The following is a 19838-nucleotide window of genomic DNA, read 5'->3' as shown; positions in this document are numbered from 1 at the left end:
CACTGGGACTTTCCATTGGAGAATAAGTTGTTGATTAACATTGTGGTGAAGGGGCAAGCTCTTTGGTGCAATCCCTAATGAGGGTGGCCGGGCAGATGTCACATTGGTATTTTGATGGTTTCAGACCTTTAATGATCTTGGTGGTTTTGATGGCTGTGATTGGGGTGAATTGAAACCACTGGGTGGAGGGAGGGAAGGGAGGACCTTGGTCAAGGGGCTTGTTGGGTGTTGTGAGTTTGTTTGTCTTAGCAGAGATTTTGGTTTGGAGCAGGGAGATTTTGTCAAGAAGTGCATTTTGGATATTCTTACACCAGCTGGGATCTTTAGCACCATTGTCCAAAGGGGCAGATGGTGTTTCGATCTCTCGTAAGAAATCAAAAAGCACTCTTGTGCCTGAGCTTGCTTCTTCAATTCTCTAGTTGTAAGTGACGCTTTTGGTTTGTATGATGGCTTTTTTGTACTTCTTGGAGAGAGCCACAAAGTGCTGTTCTTTTTCTTCAGAGGGTGGTTTTATCCATACGTTCTGTTCTTTTAGAGCATTGTAAGGTTTTGAGAGTGGGGGTATACCAGGAGTTGAGGTGAGAAATTGCTTTGGGCTTGGATAAGCTCAGAGGTGCTACTTTGTTGGTGGCTTGGAGGAGGGTTTGGTTGTAAAGGTTGACCAAGGTAGTAGGGTCTGTGTTTCAGTTTGTGCGCGCTGTTAGCAGGAGAAGTAGGGGGAGTACTTTGGCTAGAGATATGTTCCATGAGTTTCTGGAGAGGGAGGACAATGCTGATTGAGATGAGACTTCTGAGTGAGTTGTCTCAGTAATGTTGAATGTGATGATATTTGGTCTCACCAAGGGCAAGTCGTGTTAGTTTGAATAGAGGTGTTGCAGTTGATGTTTCCTTTCCAATGTAAAGTACATCCTTTATCGTGGGTGGGGCTTGAGATTAAGTTTGTGAAGCTTAGGGATACAATGGTGTTGGCTATTGCATGCGCATGGGAGTTAGAAGGATCATTGAAACACTTCCACAGGATGTACCTCTGATCTGTATCCCTCCCCGGAAATCCTTCAAGGAGGGAAACCTTCTCCACATTGCCACTTTTAACTCTCGCTCCGCTGTCAAACATTCCTTGGATATCTGCCGCCTTCTTGAAGAACTTGACCTCGATGTCCTCAGTCTCACCGAGACATGGTTTATGGTCAGCTCTGTCACCAGCTTTTACACGCTCCTACCTGATTGCTACAAGATGCTCTCCGCGCCCAGGCCCAACCGCTCCAGTGGGGGTGTAGCCCTTATCTTCCCTGAGTGGATTCCTGCCTCTGTCACTCCTAAGCAGGCCTACTCCTCTTTTGAATGCCTCGTCTGCAGGCTCTCTCTCTCTCTCCCCTAGCCATTCCCTTACTTTGGCTACTATCTATTGGCCATTTCTTCCTTCCTCTCTGAGTGGGCTTACCTCTCCTCCTCACTCCTGGCCTCAACCTCTCAACTCCTCCTTCTTGGAGACTTCTTCATCCACCTGGATGCCTCCTGTCCCACCTCTGGACTCTTTCGCAACCTCTGCGACTCTCTCTCACTCACCATTCTCCCCTCTGGCTCGACTCATTCTGCAGGGCACACTCTCGATGTTCTGATCTCTTCAGACCTTCCCCTCTCTGTCCCTCTCTCCACTCCTCTCTCCTGGAGTGATCACTTTCTCCTATCCTCCCACCTCACCCTCCCTACCCCGCAGGCCAAGCCACTTCCGTCACTGCCACCCACTTTCTCGGTCATCCACCCATGAAGCATGTGTCAGTTGAGGCTTTCACCGCCACCTTCTCACCCCCTCCTCCCCTTCTGGCTGACTCTCACCCTGACACAGCCCTCTCCACGCTCCACTCCTCTATATCTGATGCTCTTGATATCCTTGCCCCTGTCATGAGAATCCGCCTGAAGCCCAAAGTCAAGTGTAACTCCTGGTATGACTCAGACCTCATCACCCTAAAACGCAAGTGTAGGGTGGCCGAGAGGAAATGGCGTGCTTCAAGTTCATCCTCTGACAAACTGGCCTACCGCCTGCTGCAAAGGCAATACCGGCTCTCCGTCCTCACCAAGAAGAGAGCTCATATCCAAGCCCGCGTTTCTGCGGCATCTAACAACTCAGCTGAACTCTTTAAAATCTGCAAGGAACTGGCCAATCCTGCCGCAGTCTCCACCTCTCCTGTCCCTTCCCAGGCCCTCTGCACGGCACTGGCTTCTCACTTCATTTCTAAAATTCAGGACATCCTGTCCTCACTCTCCTCCTTTCGCCTCGCTCCCACTATTCCCTGCTCTTTCTCTGGCCCTTCTGTGGCCACCCCTCATCCCTCATTCTCTGCTTTTCCCCTTTTCTCTACAGACAAGGGGCCTCATTACGAGGTAGGCGGTAGCCATGGGGCTAATAGCGCCATGGCTACCCCCCTACCGCATTCTGGGTCCGTGTTCCCGGAATAGGGATTTACCGGGTCATCCCTACCTTGGAGGACCCGGTAAATCCCCATTCTGGGAACCATTCCCCATTCCCATTTGAGCCCCCATAGGGCTCAATGGGAATGGGGATGGAGCTAATAACAGGCCACTATTAGCGGGCCCGGTATTAGCTCTGAAGTACCTCAACGGGTCCCTTCCCTAACGCCTGGTAAAACCAGGCGTTAGGGAAGGGTCCCGCTAAGGGACCTCGTAGTAGGGCGGTAAGGGATTACCGGCACCGGTGCCCTTACCGGTGCCGGTAATCCCTTACTGCCTACCGCGTAATGAGGCCCAAGGTTTCTAGACAAGTCCAATCTATGAAAGTCTCGTCGAAACAGGTTCACTCCTGTTCCTCCAAAACTATCAAGGACCACATCAACTCCCTGGCTCCTGCCCTGGCTGATTTCTGCAATCACTCCTTCGCCACCAGAGTCTTCTCATCCCCCCTGAAGCACGCCCTTGTGCACCCTCTTCTTAAGAAACCCTCTGCTGACCCCTCCTGCCTGGCTAAATATCGCCCAATCTCCATCACTCCCTTCCAGGGCAAGCTACTGGAAAAACTGGCCATCTCGCAGCTCAATCGCCACACTGAATCTGTTGGTTGTCTTCATGACCATCAGTCTGGCTTCAGAGCTGCCAGAAGCATGGAAACTGCTCTCCTGAACATCCGTGAAGATCTGTTCACCAACCTTGACTCTAACACCCTGTGCGTCCTCATCTTGCCTGATCTCTCCTCTGCCTTTGACACTGTCAACCATGCCATCCTGCTCAACCGTCTCCGTGATAACCTGGTTGTCACTGGTCAGGCTCTGGCATGACTGACTTCTTTCCTCTCCAACAGACCCTCACAGGTCCAACTTGGGTCTTTCCTCCCCGACATCTTTTTCTCTACCTGTGGTGTTCCCCAGGGGTCTAACCTCTCTCCCTGGCTGTTCAACCAATACCTGGCACTCCTTGCCCACCCCATCACCGCTCTCTATCCCAACTTTCAGTGCTATGCGGATGATATCCAGCTCATCTTCAGGCTACCATCAGCCTCCTCCTCTCCTTCCCTTATCTCTGACTGTCTGTCTGCCATCCAGGAGTGGTGTGCCGCCAACAACATCTGCCTTAATGCCAATAAGACTGAGATTCTAATCATCAGCACACCCACTCCCTCCTTCCCTGCACCTCTCTGGCCGGCCTCTCTTGGCCCTCTTCCTACTCCCACCTGCAAGGCAAAAAACCTCGGGGTCATCTTTGACTCCGCACTCTCCTTCTCCCCTCACATCTCTGACGTCTCTAAGAAGTCACACTACCAGCTGCACCTCCTTAGAGGTATTCTTCCTTTCCTCTCCTTCCCCCAGAAGCTCACTGTCTCCAGAGCCCTGGTCCTCTCTAGGCTGGACTATTGTAACAGCCTCTATCTAAATCTGCCTGCCTCTACTCTCCGCCATCTGCAACTTATCCAGTACAGGATTGCGAGACTTGTCCTTGGCCTCAAGCCCAGGGATCGTATCGCTCCAATACTGAAATATCTGCACTGGCTACCAGTGGCTGCAAGGATTGAGTTCAAGACCGTCTGCATTGTACACAAGGCCTTCTGGGGTCTGGGGCCACAATACCTTGAACTCTCTCTTCCTAAATATCTTCCTTCTCAAGCTCTTCGCTCATCCGCCTCCAACTCCCTCAGGGTCAGTCGCTTCTCCAAGCAACGAGTTGGTGGCAGATCACTCTCTTCAGCAGGGGCCTCTCTCTGGAACAGCCTTCCTGCCTGAAACTCGAGGAGAACCATCTCCGGTTCTGGAAGCACCTCAAAACCTTCCTCTTTGCATCTGCTTTCTCCCCCCCCCTCTCCCCTAGTGAATTCCTGACTGAAACTGCACTGGTTACTTGACCACCTTTTCTGATCCCTGGCCTAGGCCCCATCAATTTCCCACCTGCACTGCCTCCCTGGCAACCCCTGCACCTGGGTACCGTTTGTCTGTATCCCTACAGTCCCCCTACCAGCACTTATGTCTGCACTTCCTTGCATTTGCCACCTGCTGGCCGTTTATTTATCTTATTTATTCCACTTTCCCATGTACTGCACTTTCCCCTCTCCCTTCCCTCGCGCACTTTTCCTTTCCCCCCCTTCCCATGCACTTGCGCGATCTGAATGACACTTGGCCTAGTAGGATCATTGGCTGTCCTCCCTTTGTCCGCCCCCTTGCCTCATCGCACCTTGAAACACTTGTGTATAGGCGTGTTATAAATGCCATATCATATCATAAACCTAAGTTGTCTCCCAAGAAAATGATTTTGGAGGTGGGTTTAGTGTTGATGGAGAGAAGATGTGCAATGTTTTCCTCAAAGGACAGTGGGGGGCCTGGAGGTCTGTAAGTTAAATCGATCCTGACTGTGGCTTTGGCTGATAAGGCAATTTTAATTGAGAGCAGCTCGCTTGGGTTGATGGATTGGTTAGGGACTTCTCGAGTAGGAAGGGTATTTTTGGCAATGAAGGCTACTCCACCCCCTTTGGTTGTCAGTTTGTCTTTCCTGAAGATTGAGTAGCGACCTGGGATGGCTAGGCAGCGGTAAGGGCCAGCAGCAGGGTGCAGCCATGTGTCTGTGATTGCTAAGAAGTCTAGTGTGTTGGTGGTGATAAGGTTGGATGTGTCAAGAGCATGGGCAAGGAGGGACTTGTTGATGTACTGTCTATGTTAACTTACTTTACAGTGCTTTGACAAAAGTGATGGATAAATATGAATAAATAAAAAGAACAATTGTTGATTTCCATTCGTTTATCTTAAGGGGATTATTTTATTGTTTTAAAGTTAGATAAAACAGCTAAGTTTCAAGTACTTCTAAAACTTCTTTCAACTTGGTTTCAGTTCCAGCTTTTGAAAACTGCCATCACTCGGGTCCTGAAAGTCAGGAAGATCAATGCTTTGTACATTGATGGCCTTTGGTTTCTTCCTGGGCTGCATCTTTTGATGCTGGAGTTCAGATGGGAGTGGTACCTTTTACCAAGGTCCCACTGAATGACCCACATTGATTTGGAAATAGTTCTTAGATCAGAGGTTAGTCAGTGTACAACTGATTTTGCCACAGGGCTGAATGTACCTTACATGCTGCCTACAGTGAGCCAAAAAGTAAATGTGGGAGGGGTGGTAAGTGGGACGGTAGGCAGGGTGGGGGGCTTTTTCAACACCACATTTTTATTAAACATATGGAAAAAGGATAACTTTTTGAGGTGTGCTAGTCTTTATTTGTATTTCAAACTTAAATTGTGTTGTTCACATTTTCCATTCCACGTTCATCATTTCTTTCTTTGCAAAGGACATATTGGCACTAGAGAAAATATGCAAATCATACAGGACGAAAAGACTGCGCTCAAGCTTTTCACAATTTATGTTGCTTTAGATTTGCAAGGCACAAGCTCTGCCATTTGGCACAACATCTGGCACAGCTGTAAGTGCACAATGAACCATGAGTATGGAGAAATGCAGTTTCATTTTAAGTGGGAAATGAACAGTGAACCAGACAGGATCGGGGTTGGAATCCCGTGACGGAAATATCTGAGGGAGAAAAGACCGAAGATTATTTTTCTGAAAATAACCTTTGATCTTTTCTCCTCTGAACATTTCCGACTTGGCCCCTTCCAACACCCTCACCCACGCCCCCTCCGCCCCACTTGCCTTGCAGAGGCATACTTCGCTGTGTGCCGCCGACTCGCTGTGTCCCTGCGACGGATGTTCGCTTTCACTTCTGTGATTGGAACCAGTGCCACTGGGTCCTTTCCGTTTTTTTTTTTTTTTACTTTGCTGGGGGCGGGGTACACCCCTGTAATCCCTGCTCACAATATAATGAACAAGGCTTTTATTTACGGGCTTTTTGGATGTTTCCAACCAGACATACAGTTATCAGTTATCACTCACATCTGTGCTCTCATCAAGGGTCGCTGAAAAGAAATGTATGTCCTTACATCCCATTTTCAGTTGTCTGTAACAATTGTTGGCCATATTTACAACACACCGCTGAATGCTCATCCTTGAAAGGGGAACATTTAAAGCCTTTTTTTTCTACACACTACCTCTTAAATCTCCATAAGTAAGTCATTTGCAAAATCCCCATCTGTGAAGCTGAGCAAAATTATAACTTGCTAAATTGGCATATTCAGATTATTTTCTTTCCTGCTCAAAAACACCTTCTTGCTTGCTCAGTTGTGTGTTTAGCTCCTGTGATTTCTTCATTTTCACATCCCTCTGCACATCTTTATACTGTAACAATGACAGTGAATATTATATTCCTTGTGGACAGCAATTTGGTTTTATCACAGGGGTGATGTGATCAAGAGGACAGACAATTCATCCTAAATTTGTTCTGTATCAATTACAAATGAAATGTGAGGTGTTTGTTTAGATCTCTGTACTGAAGTCTGTAACCTGGACACAACTGGAACCCTGGTCTTTCTAATGTTTTTGAGCATTTCCAAATAAGGAGTGATTTTCCTCATGTTTTGATCCTGGAAGTTGGGTTTTTATGAAGTTGGTTAGAAAGAGGTCTAGATTTCCCAACAAGAAATGTTATTCACACAACTAACTGTTGATTTTCATCACATATTTTGGTGCCAAACGCTACTGGTATTTAACAAACATCACATTACATCGCTTCCATAGCTTGCATCACTTCCATAGCTGAATTATGCGAGAAATGAGCATTTTACAATGTTACTTCATAAAACACTAGAACAAAATACCTGTTCTTTGAAAGGGTTCTGTGGACACACATGACAACACGCTTATCAATTGTTGAAAATCGTTATATGATCCAGCAGGTCATTGTTCCGATTCATTATCGCTTGCTGTGCTTTGTACTCTGAGGTAAACTGCACTGAGAATGGGCATGTCACACCCCAGAGCAGATGTTGGGCGCAGGCAAGAGTTGGTGTGCTGCTGCATACTGGGACCTACTGTGCCATATCCCCACCTGTCACCTCACCCTTGCTGGTGCAGTTTGTCGCAGTACAATGCAGTTCAAATGTCTCAGAAACCGCACATTCAAGGGTTGAGGAACGGTACTTCTAAGACCACATTAATGTTTCACCGATTTCAGGCAACAGTGTCATGTGTGAAGGTGCTGAAATCCATGGAAAGGGATTGGGTGTCCACATTGTATGTATCCATGAATGCCCAGATGGTCCTAAAGGGTAACCATCCAAAATCTGTTGTAGTTTGGTATACCAGTGTCACATCTTATAAGGAGCAACGCTTAGCTAAGCCACATACCCACAAACAAATTTAGAGTTTTGCAGAAATCCAGGGAAAGAGGTGTGGTGTCCAAATGTCATGTAGCCAGTAATGTCCAGAGGTTCCTAACAGGTAACTATGCAACATTTAGGACAGATGGGAGAAACCGTGTGGAATTGTATAAGGAGAAACGCTTCACCAAACCACAAACCCAGCCACAAACCTACACACTTTCACTTTTATAAATATAGATTACCTTATTTTTACATGTGTCAAAAAAATGTTTGATATTTATGTTAGGTTTCACTAATCAGCTCGAGGTGCATACTGTCCTGAGTACCGTCTTAAACTGCTACCCCATGCTGAAGACACATTGTCCAAATTTGGTTAATCTGTTGTATCTGCTTCATAGCTCATAGGTATCCATTGATTTACTATCTCACAGGTTATTATAGATCTGCAGTAATGTTTTACCAGGTTTAGTCTGCTAAAACTATGCTTGTTGCTAGCAATAGGGATGGTGTAAGCAATGCTAATTTGTTGGACATGGCCCAATATGGGTAAAAGTGAACTTTGTCAGAGAGTAGCTGTGACATTTCACAAACCGTATGTTTCCTTGATTTATTAATGTCTGTAAATATTTTAGCTTCAGCCTCCAAAATATCCAAGTCAGATTCATCCGATAGAGATCGCACAGATTCTTGAAATTCTCAGAAGTGGTGTTTGCGATTATGCACTCAAATAATAGCCAATAATGTGTGTAATGGTACTCCATTCCTAATGTCAAGTGCATTGATGACCTCAGATTTGTATTAGGACTGTAATATTGACTCTATAGAGGTATCAGGATTGTGATGGAATTTTCCATCAGTGATGATACATCTGAAACTGTGATTCAGAACCCATACCTACACTTACACACAATTTGGATGCAGCTTGTTTTGTGAAAACAAAATCAAAATATCGAGGCTGAGTACCCCAAAAGGAAACACACCGAACACGGGTTACAAAGGAACATACAAAGTACTTTATTTAATACTGAATCCAGTTACTCAGAACAGAGTAAAAATCAGATAGCTATCGGCCCTCAGTGCAACACAACGCACTCCGGGCGTGGTTCAGTGAATTCAGTGAGAGACGCTGTACATTAAAATGCATTGGTTTTTATACTCTTTGTGAGCACGATGTCCAGCCCCACTTCGGGTTAATATTCCACTAATACATCACCGATCTAGGGTTCATGACAAGTCTCGCACATCCGCATATAACTGGTTTGCTTTTAATACATATATCAACGAGCCCATACGGCAACTGTGTATTCTGGGATTTTCCATGTAGGTCTTCTTAAACATTAATACAATGTAGTTTAAACATGTGTTCTACTTTCAGTATTTGAATACATTGTTCTTAACGTATGCTCGTCGATTAGTTTCATTGCACGAGTAATCCTTTACACACAGGTCAACGAAGGACAAGGTCTCAGTTCACGACCTCAACAAATGGCCTGGAGGCAAGTTACATATTAGCTACATACAGAGGTCAAGTTAGCCATGTTGTATTTTGGAATGACATTGTCCACCATTTTAACTCACAGGGTGACTTTACAAAGCGAACCTAAAATGGCAGATTGACCTAAAATGGCGGCTTACATTGATTCTAAGGTCAGAACCTTGCAACACGGATTCCTTCGCAAGCGACTTACAAGTTGCTTGGCGTAGGCCAATATACATATATTTAAATGCAATAGGAGGCACAATATCATTTCTCATTTGACAGTTTAAGCTCACTTTTCTTTCATTCCTGTGCATTTGTTGCACAACCTCCACCTTCGCATCACAATATTAGTTTTGATTAGAATGTTTTTCATTCACAAGATAGCCAATACAAAGTTACATGAGATTGTTTGGCACAATAAATTGCTTGCTGTTAACTTTGATTATTAATCAAATTTCCTAGCATCATCATAATCTTTGATGTATTTTATGTATTGAAGAAACATTATCGAACTAATCCAATTATCAAAAGAGGCCCATACAAATGTAACAAATTGATGTTGCATGTCCCAGCATGTTTGTGACAGAGGATTTAGGAATATTGTATACACAAAATTGTTGATGGTGCGACCATTAGATCCCTCTTGCAAACAAACTTTCCTTCAGAATACTTCTTTCTGCTGTGAATCTGTACTTGCACCACCACCGTCTGAGAGGCTCTCCCGTGCCCAGTGCCAGCTGGTAAATATTTTTATTGGAGGGGCATAACTATTTTCCACACATATGCCAGAGCGACAGTAGCAAGGCAGCCTGAACCAGCTAAGGGGTCTTCAGAGGGGGGGGTTAACCCAGGGAAACATTTCTGAATAATGGGTTATAATGGTGCAGTATACAGCACGCGTAATGTGAAAAATTGGGTACAAAGCCAGCCAGTTTGAAATTGGTTTTGTAGGGTAACTCCAATCAATAAATGCTATGGTTGCAAGTCACCAGCCATGCACAATATTATGTATTTGCCCACCTGACAGATTCCCAGTAAAAATGCTATTGTTCCTATGTCCACTCTCCAACCAGCACACTCTCTTTCTCCACCCCCATCACAAACACATGTATATTAACATTCACTTGCTCATTCACACACAGCATTCATTCACTCATTCACATGCACACCCATGCATAATACACTCACCCATACACACAGACACATTAAAATAATAATTAATTAAGACAAAATGCTTACCTGCATGCATTCCAGTTTGGAATATGCTCTGCTATGCCGCATCCATGAAAGCCTCCAGCCCACACACAGCATAAGCAGGAACCAGGAAGCCCAGAGTGCTTCCTGGTTCCTGTACATGCACACAGAAGCTAGGGCACTCTGATGCAGTGCACTAACCCGTTGGCATGTGCAGGGATATGCAGGAGTGCCGCCTCACACATACACATGTGCAGCTCCACCGTGTGCATCCCCAGTGGGCCATATATGGCTGGGGAAACAAAACACCCCTGTCCTTGCATGGCCCATCGGGCATGAGTGCTGGGGAACAGAACTGTCAAGGGGAAACTGCATTTACCTTTAACAGTTCAAGCCAATCCAGGGGCGCACCCTCAACTGCAACAAGCAGCTGAGATAGTGCTTCTGGGCTGATATGTCTTCCCCATGTTGGGTGAGTGTACAGTTAGATTGGTGCCCCCTCGCCCATTATGGATGAGCTTTCACTGCCCTAGTTGCCTCCCCCATGAAGCCCTGGAGAAAGGCCCTTTCTGCAACCTACGCCATAGTCCATTAGACTTATCCTTCGCAAATATCTAAACACGTAACACTTGCTTAGTTGTTGACAGAACATTAAAATGGGAAGCTCTTTATTAGTGATAATTAATTCCAGTAACCATTGTTTTGGGCAGGACACTAATGTGTTTACGTTTTGGATGATAAAAACGGTGATGTATATTTTTTTTTATAAAAGCCCACATAAAGCGAAAGTTAGCTGTCCAAGTTTGTACCTTCCTTCAAAACAAAATGTGTTGTTTGTCTCTTGGTTTACTCATTGAAACTTCACATGAACCCATGAGTTGCAAAGCCTACATCCACGCCCTATGACATTTTCTGTGACGTAACATTGTTATCAATGCATATGCAAATTAAGGTGCTGCATGTTTATTGTTGTCCATGGACTTGCAAATCCAAGAAACCACCCTTGCAACAAAGTAAACTTGACTAAGAGGAATGCTGCATATACAAGTGAACGTGAACACTGTGTTTTCCTTTCTATGTATAAAGTCGTTTACCAGAAGCATGTGATGCTCACATGGCAAAGATAAAGGAAAACACACTAACAGTGGCTAGGAATGGTGCTCCTGGAGGTCCCTTGGGGCATGTTGCTTGCTAGGCTGCAGGGTCGGAGGGTAAGTGGAGAGGTTGTTGGCAAGATATTTAGCAGCACCAGAAGATATATAATACAGAGGCGGTTTTGAGGTATTAAACGACAGATAGCGTCACTGTAAGGCTGGAGGGAGTGCTGAAAGACCTTGGGAGCAGCTGTAGGAAGCCTGAGTTAGTTGAATGAAGCAGCACAGCATTGCTTTGCATTGGTTCCCCTTGCCTTGTGGATCTGCCCAGGACAATATCACATAGAAAAGTGGCATCCACGGCCTTGACATGTTTTCATCACACTGGCATTGATGACAACATTCTGCAGTTCTGTGTGTCCTACCTGTTTGAGCTCTGCTCTGGGAATAATAGTTATTTTCATTCACTTTCTAAAACAGATTGTTTAAAATCAAGGTTACTTGGCTGAAGCCCGTGTCACTCGTGGACGAGTCACAACTCCAGGAGGGCAATTTGCACTTTGTGAACATTTTTATAAAAGGCACGGGAACTAGAATGAAGAATCCAGCCAGTGCTCCATTTGACAGAAATCCATACATAATTTTAACAAAGTACAAATTACGCTTAGCACTGAGATGTCAGCATTACAGGAGCCCCTTATCTGTGGTTGTCATGCCAATTCCTTGGAAATCCGGCTAAACTCCAAACTGTGATGTGTGTCCCAAACCACTGGCATGCTGGTCACACCCTATGCCCCACCGCTTGTAACACATGAATCAAGTGTAAATGAGTGTAAGACCTTCCATAGAACAGGATATTTGAACCATGTTCCTCCTCAGTAGTGGGGCTCCTGCACTCTTGTTTAATTTGTTTAACTTGGGGGTGTGTCCTAAATAACCAGGGGTGATCGAGACGAGGACCCCTTGCCCGCTTTGCCTTAGAGAGGCTTAGCTTCACCTCACTGAGGAGGCCCAGCAAAGAAATAACATGTGTCTAAGGTTGCTGATCGTACTCTTGTTCAGAGGAGAGTTGCATACCATTTCAGTGCCTAACTGCCCTTGTGGGTGGGACCAGACTAATATGCAAATTGATATTTCTCCTCTGTGAATAGTGCAGTGAGATGAAACGTGGTTGTAGACCATTCTAAGTGAAAGAGGTTCTATAAAACATATTGTTAGAACCATGTTTCTCCTCAGTAGAGCGGCTCAACACTCTTGTTTTGTAGATGAATTATCTTACCATACATTTCTGGCAAGTCCAGGAATATGAAGGTACCTGGAGTTCCATGTGCGCTTTTGAGGATGTATACCTGATTGGTTTAAATGTATTAATTTCTAACCTTTACTTTACTTTTTGTGGGAAGTTGTTAATTTTCAACGATATTGGTTGTAGATTGGATGTTAGAGATAAGATCATACATTCCCATGATGCTTGGGTATGAATTTACTTTTTCAGGAAGGGATTTACTGTGGAGGATTTCAATAGTTTGGCTATCTCACCTTTATTTAGAGAGCTCTTTAATACCTTTGTAAGGGATTGAACCAGCTTGGTTATTTAGTTCTATGGCAAGGTTTTGTCAATAATTGAAATTTGATGTTGCACATATTGTGTCATTGGGAGCCAGGTTAGATTTTTGACTAGTCCTCTAATGGGCAGTTTTGTTGATGGTTTGGGGTCATATTAGATTGGGGATCGTTCAGCTCACTATCAGTACCATTTTTGGTTTTACAATATTCTGAGGTTATGCATGTTTGGTAACAGAGCTTTCACTTCCATGTTATGGTTAAATGGTATCCTCTATAAGGGATTTTCCATGCAAGCTCACCATCTCTGAATGTAGTTTGTTATCTTTTAAAGAGTTCCAGGTTTCTGCGCCTCTGCCAATGTGCTGGTACATTATCGAATTATGTGTGGCCTTTTTATAGAGCAAGTTTTATGTTTCTGTAGTTACTTGGTGCAGTGATGTCCAGTGGTCTGGCCATTCCCTCATTTAGACTGTTAATGATTCTTTCAGGGCAGTGTGGTAATGAGGGCTTGACATTAGGGTGTAGTAAAATGTTGCGAGAGTATGCCTGTGCATTCTGTGCAGTGCTTTAAAAGAATTATTTGCAGGTTGGATTCCTCATTTTTTATGGCGTTTATCACATTCTTATAGAAGACTTTGTTAATCAGGCCATAGTAATTATATGTGTACATTTATTTTTAGTTGAATAGTGAACATGCATATAATGTTTGAAGTGGGTCAACCTTTACTTGTGTTTTTATGACATAGTTGAAACTATGGTTTACTAAGGTATATATTAATGGGTTGGTTTTTCGTTTCAGACAGTCTATCCACGTGCTTACATAACTATTGTGAAGACGTTGCCAGTAGTAGTCAGTATAATTATAAAGAGAAAAGAACATTCTGAAAAAATAGAATCATGACCAGGTGGTAGGGAAAATAACTTTGAAGATCGTGGTTTTTGGTAATTTTGACATTTGCAAAAATGTCTTTCAAACACATGCTTCAGGGTGCAGTGTCTCAGAGGGTGACCTGATGTTCCTCGGGGTAGGCTAGTGCAGTCCTATTCACCTCCTTTTGTATTTATTCTTTTGTCAACACTGATTTTGTAGTCAGTGAGAACATGTAGTCGCGAGAAGTGGTGAAATTACCAGTGAACTACCTCTCATAGATTTGTAGGCGATCAATGTTGTGGTTTTCCATGATTTGACAGAAATTAGTAGGGTTTTGGTAGCACATTTATAATTCACTGTGCCAAATGCAGCTTTGATGCTCTTTCACATATATTTTCTTTTTTTTTTTAAGAATGCTATCTGATTGGTAGTACAGTGGATATGGTGGTTATCCCCTTAATGACAGATGGGGAAATCATTTTTGGAGAAGCTAATGGAAGGCGAGTAAAATTCCTGTATTTAAGTTGCTTTGGTCGTCCAATCGTGTGTCGGTGTGCAAGTGCTGTTGGGCAGTTGTATTCAAATACATTTCGAATGCATCATGTATGCTTGGACTTGCATTTCAGTGCTATTGGCAGTTTAGGTCATTTGAAATATTGTATTTCTATAGAGGTGATCTTATTATCCTCAATCTACTGGTTGTGTGTTCCGGGGTAAGTGGCATGAAGGGATTTCTTGCTACCCGTTAGCACAGATCTTTGCACTCATATTTGGCCATTCATTTGAAAGTTCAACACATTGAAAACAACAGGTCTCTGAAACTTAGCCAAAAATGCTACTCCTTAGAGTGAGTTGTACAGATGAATAATTGAGAACAAGGGATTATACATTTATGGGGTACTCAAGCAATACCCTCTGCATCATCCACAAGGCCTTCTGGGGACCGGGGCCTCAATACTTTCAACTCTCTCTTTCTAAATATCTTCCCTCCCATATATCTTCAACGATTTACCATACACGTAGTGCTAGATGTGCATGTCCTTCATCAGACAAAAAGGGGACAGGGCAATGCTTTCCCACTCACAACAGAAAATAACAGTGAAACAACATAAGGCCTTTATCTATATACACTCTAGAACACCCCAGACCCTCATTGGCTCGCACCTGGCTTCGTCACAATGTTAGGGGATGAGCATATTTAGCATCAGAAAGGCTGTTTATATTGATGGTAGATTAAACTGTGACCCCCATGTGCCTTCTGCAACAAAAGCAATAGGACAAAGCTAAATAAAATGGCATACATTCGAAGTAAAAAAATAAAAAAATGCACCCCAAACTGTTTGCTCAAATGGATCATCCTGAGCCCTGGTTTCAGTTCTGGAAGTTATTCGTTTTTGCCAAATTATAAAACAGTGTTGGATGTGAAGGGATTCCAAACATGCTGAACTATCTGATCCCTAGACAGGCTTACTCAATGTGTCCAGGGCAATTTGATACAGGATATTCTATCTCCAATTAGTAAGTGAGCACACATAACCCTTCATCTACACAAAACACAATGAGAATGTGCTTCCTCAGGCATACATAGGCTTGAATCAAAAATGTCCTCTTTTCGTTTCTTATTTTGTTTTTAGACATAAAAACAAAAGCTGCAAAACATAAAAAAGGCCTAACAATGTCAATTCAAAAAGGCATTTTAGGAAGTAGAATCAAAGTAGATACAAGAAACAGATCAATTACCTGTATGAAATAGGTACACATAAGCCAGCTGTAAAGACTAGCAGCGTGTATTTTTAGTACTACCCACTATATGCTTTGGGTAGAGGCACAGATGCATCCAAGCCAAGTTTTCTCAAATGGTAGTTGTGGACGAGCAACAAAAGCTGAGACACAAGGGAAATGATGCAGGCTTATTCTTACGTACAGTGAATCCCCAAACCCTCACAAAGGAATGTCCACACACTATTTTAGTTGCTACCAAAGTTCTTTTCTTAACTAACATAGATTAGGTTTAGGTGAATATATACAAATATATACAAATAAATAAGACTCACTTTGTACCCAAGACACGCTACTTCAACAGTTAACACAATACATGCAATACAGTTATTCTTAGTTAAGCAATAATGGACCAACTGGTAACAGTTATTAAAACGCATTAAAATTACTAAACCCTGTTAAACCTCACATACATGAATGTAAAAATGCAGGTAATACTTTAGAACACTGGCAGAATACTTTTCAGAGTAAAAGGTGGGCAATTCTATGTGGTGATTCCCCACCGGGACAACATGTCATGAAAGATACATTATACTTTGCTGTTGTGTTAAATGCCAACTCCATATGAGTTAATTAATTGTCTTCTTTTGTTTCTACAGATCCCATGACCCCAAAGTACCTGGGAAGCAACAGGAGAACCAGCCCAAGATGAATTTGGGACCATTGGATGGACCCTGAGGGAGGACGGCCCTCCTCCTCATCACATTAACTGGGGTGCCTTGGAAGGTGAAGTGGTGAAGTCGCTCAGCTTTACTCGATGGTGCCTCTCAAGGATGGACCCACTCTGAAAGAAGAAGTCACTGGGTCATTGATGTCGAGCAGGAGACGGGAACCAAGCAGTTTTGGAATGGCAGCACTGAAGGTCTGTTACAGTGGTTGTCCCACGAAGCTGAAACTCGCTGTTGACCTCACCAAAGCTTGCAAGTCCTTTGCTTTTCATTGATGACCTTCGGTGGTGAGGGGTGCAGTGACAGAAGTAGGTGTCTGTTTTTGGTATTTTGCAGTTGGCTGCTATTTGGTTCTTTGGTGCTGCAGCACAGATAACAGGATGGCTTCGGGTGACTTGTGTTCGAGCACTGGACTTCTCTGCAGGCCAATACCAAGTTTGGACCCTTAGGACTGATTCTTCAGTTTGGAACAGTGTGAAGCCCACACCGGCAAGCACTTCTCTGCAGGCGTAGACACTGGACTTACTCAGCCTTGAAAAGTGGACAGATGTGTGTTTGCAATGCAACCTGAAGATTGGATGGAACTTGACAAGCTCCGGGCATCAATACGCTTGCACACTCTTCTTCTGGACACAGAAGGGTTCCTGTTCAGGATGGCAGGTACTCAGGATTGGCTTCCATGACACTTCAGGATAAGAACAGCAGTTGCATGATGTCCCCTCATCATGCAACTGAAGAGGTTGACTGCCCACGTCCTCTCTTGTCCTTGAACCAGCAAAGCAGCCATTGGATTTCTTGAAGAGTTGCAGCCACAGACTTCTTTTTCCAGCTGGATACAGGATACAAGCTTCCAAACTTCTGACTTCTAGTTTTGACTTGCAGCTTCTGACTTGGACTTCAGACACAGAGTTAAGTGAGAGGTCCTCTGATACACACACATCTCCCCATTCACTCAGGCTGAGCTATGCTCACTCAGCCAATCACACATTAGGGGATTCATCATGTAGCACCCGATCAGGCTCTCAAGCATTCAGGTCATTCTCCCAAATCCAGACACTCAACACAGTGGATGTTTATTAGGGCCAACTCCCAGCCTTTCAGAGCACACACTGCATTCACTCCAGTTTCAGACAGGGCTGGCTCAGTCAGACCACAGGCATTGTGACACACAACCAAAACCAGATACCCACAACAATTCACATTATTATTTGACTCCCCTTTCTATTCATTCAGGTTCTAACCCCAGGGTGTACCCAAAACAAGTAGTCCCTGGAAAGGCTCCTAGGAGTCTAGCAGGGGCAGCTCAAGAACCATATATGATCCTTCCACCCAATCAGAGGAAGAGAGTCAGTGCCGGGCTTCACTGGCCTTTGAGAAACAGGAAACGAAAGGCAGGAAGCCATGAGGATTTCAGTGGTCATCTGGCATTTGTCCAGGAATCCATTGATTTCGATGGCAGGGCCTTTGTGAACCAAAATGGGGGAGACCCAGAGCCACTGCTAAATCAGCATGCAGCTGCCAACCAGCCCATACACTGCTCTGTGGGCAACACATAGGTGCCCAAAAACACACAGTACGGGCATCAGGGGGTTCCTCTATCCACCGGTGCCCTAGGGTTGTCCCATGGGTCTTGCTTGCAAATAGTAAAAATGAAGAGCTGCGCTGCCAAAGGTCTCGATTGGAGCATTGTGGTGGAACAATACAGAGAAAAACACATACAGGGAAGTAGTGGGACATGGACGAGGAAGCCCTGTCTCTCCAAAGCATTTCCAGAATCAAACCAGCATAGATAAAATGTGTGACTGTGTACTGAGAACTAAAAGGTGACATTGGATTCCACAGGCTTTTAACTTTTGTTTTTCCAGCATTGTGAGACAGAAACACCATCCTCTCCATGGGAGAAATTGTTGCTCCAGTGTAGATTATCAGTAACAGAATCCCATCTGTCACATGCCAAGTCAATGTTGTCTACAATATATTTTTGTCGATGGATGAACAAAAGCAAAACAATATAATACAATTTAAAACACAACGCCAATTCAAAAGGGTATCTGTGGAGGTGAAATTCAAACCCAGCTCTAATAAATTGATCCTCCAAAGGCACTCAAAATATTTTCTAATCTTGCCTCCCTGATGAAAGGCGTCTCCTAGAAAATGAGAAGACCAGTAGCTATAAGACAAATTGAGCAAGTAACCAGAGTGCATCCCTGCATCCTATGCAATAAAACCAATATTATGGAGACCTGTACTCCAAGGTCCTGTGCCAGGGTGACCCATGCCTAGATTAGGAGTGCCACAATGTGGGCTACACCTTTTACTGTGGTTAACTTACAATACAAATGAAGGAAAGTTGATGTTCTGATACCTGTAGATTTGAGCTACCAGAAGTGTTTGCTGCCATTACTGGTATGGGCCATGATTACATGCACTGCATGCAAACCAAACTGCCTCCCAGATGAACGGATAAGCCTAGAAAATTTTTGGAGGAGCAGACCAGTGGATGTAAGGTGACTTGAGTAGGGAACCTGAATGCAGTCCTGCCCTCACTCACCCTGGCTGAAAAAATTAAATTATTGAGACCCATACTCCAAAAGGTTGCATCAGGGTGACCCAAGCCTGGCTTAGGAGTACCACTTCATGGGCTATTTCCATCTCCCCCACAGTGGTTGACTTACTATAAATATGGGGATGAACATGATCCCTGCTACCTGCATACTACATCTACCAGAGGTACCTGCAGCTATTTATTTAATGAAAATGTGTATGGCACCTGTACACAAGTGTTTCCAGGTGCTACAAGACAAGTAGGAGTTAGGGGGAGCATTTAATATCAAAAGAAAAACAGCAATAAGAAAGAATAAGAAACCAACACTGTTATATTGGCCTTGTGACAATTCTACCATGCAAGTGCATAAGGAGATAAGTGCAAGGGGGAGGGGATAGAGGGAGAAGTGCAATCATGAGGACACCCCACAGGGGGAGGGCAAGTGCTGTACAGGCCAAGGCAGCAAGTGCCAGGGGAAAGCAGGGGGAGGGGAGGCAAAGTGCAGTGGGCAGGCAGACTGGGGAGAGATAGTCCGGGAAAGGGAGCCCAAGGGCAAATGGTGTCAAAGGATGCTGGGAGGGACTGGGGAGGGGGGGGTCTGGTCTCTTTATCACTCAGAAGGGACCTAGCTCCAGTCACAGCAGCAGGTGGAGAGTTTAGCAGGGGAGGGGGAAATGGAAGGCAGAGGAGAAAAGGAAGGTCTTGAGATGTTTCCGCAACTTAAGAAGATCCGGCCCAAGTCTGATGGGTAGAGGGAGGCTGTTCTAGAGTAAGGCACCAGCCGAGGAGAGGGGTCAATCTCCAACTCTCTGCTTGGTGAAGTCTTTGACCTGCAGAGATTTAGAGCCAGAGGACCAAAGGGTTCAGGCTAGGTGGTATTTAGGGATGGAAAGCTGTATGTGGAGAAGTTCCAGGCCCGAGACAACCTTGTGGATGATGCAGATG

Source organism: Ambystoma mexicanum, chromosome 5p, assembly GCF_040938575.1.
Source record: "Ambystoma mexicanum isolate Mex_15411 chromosome 5p, UKY_AmexF1_1, whole genome shotgun sequence".
NCBI classification, from domain to species: Eukaryota; Metazoa; Chordata; class Amphibia; order Caudata; family Ambystomatidae; genus Ambystoma; species Ambystoma mexicanum.
The sequence above is the reverse complement of the archived record's forward strand: the minus strand, read 5'-3'. Positions refer to the sequence as shown.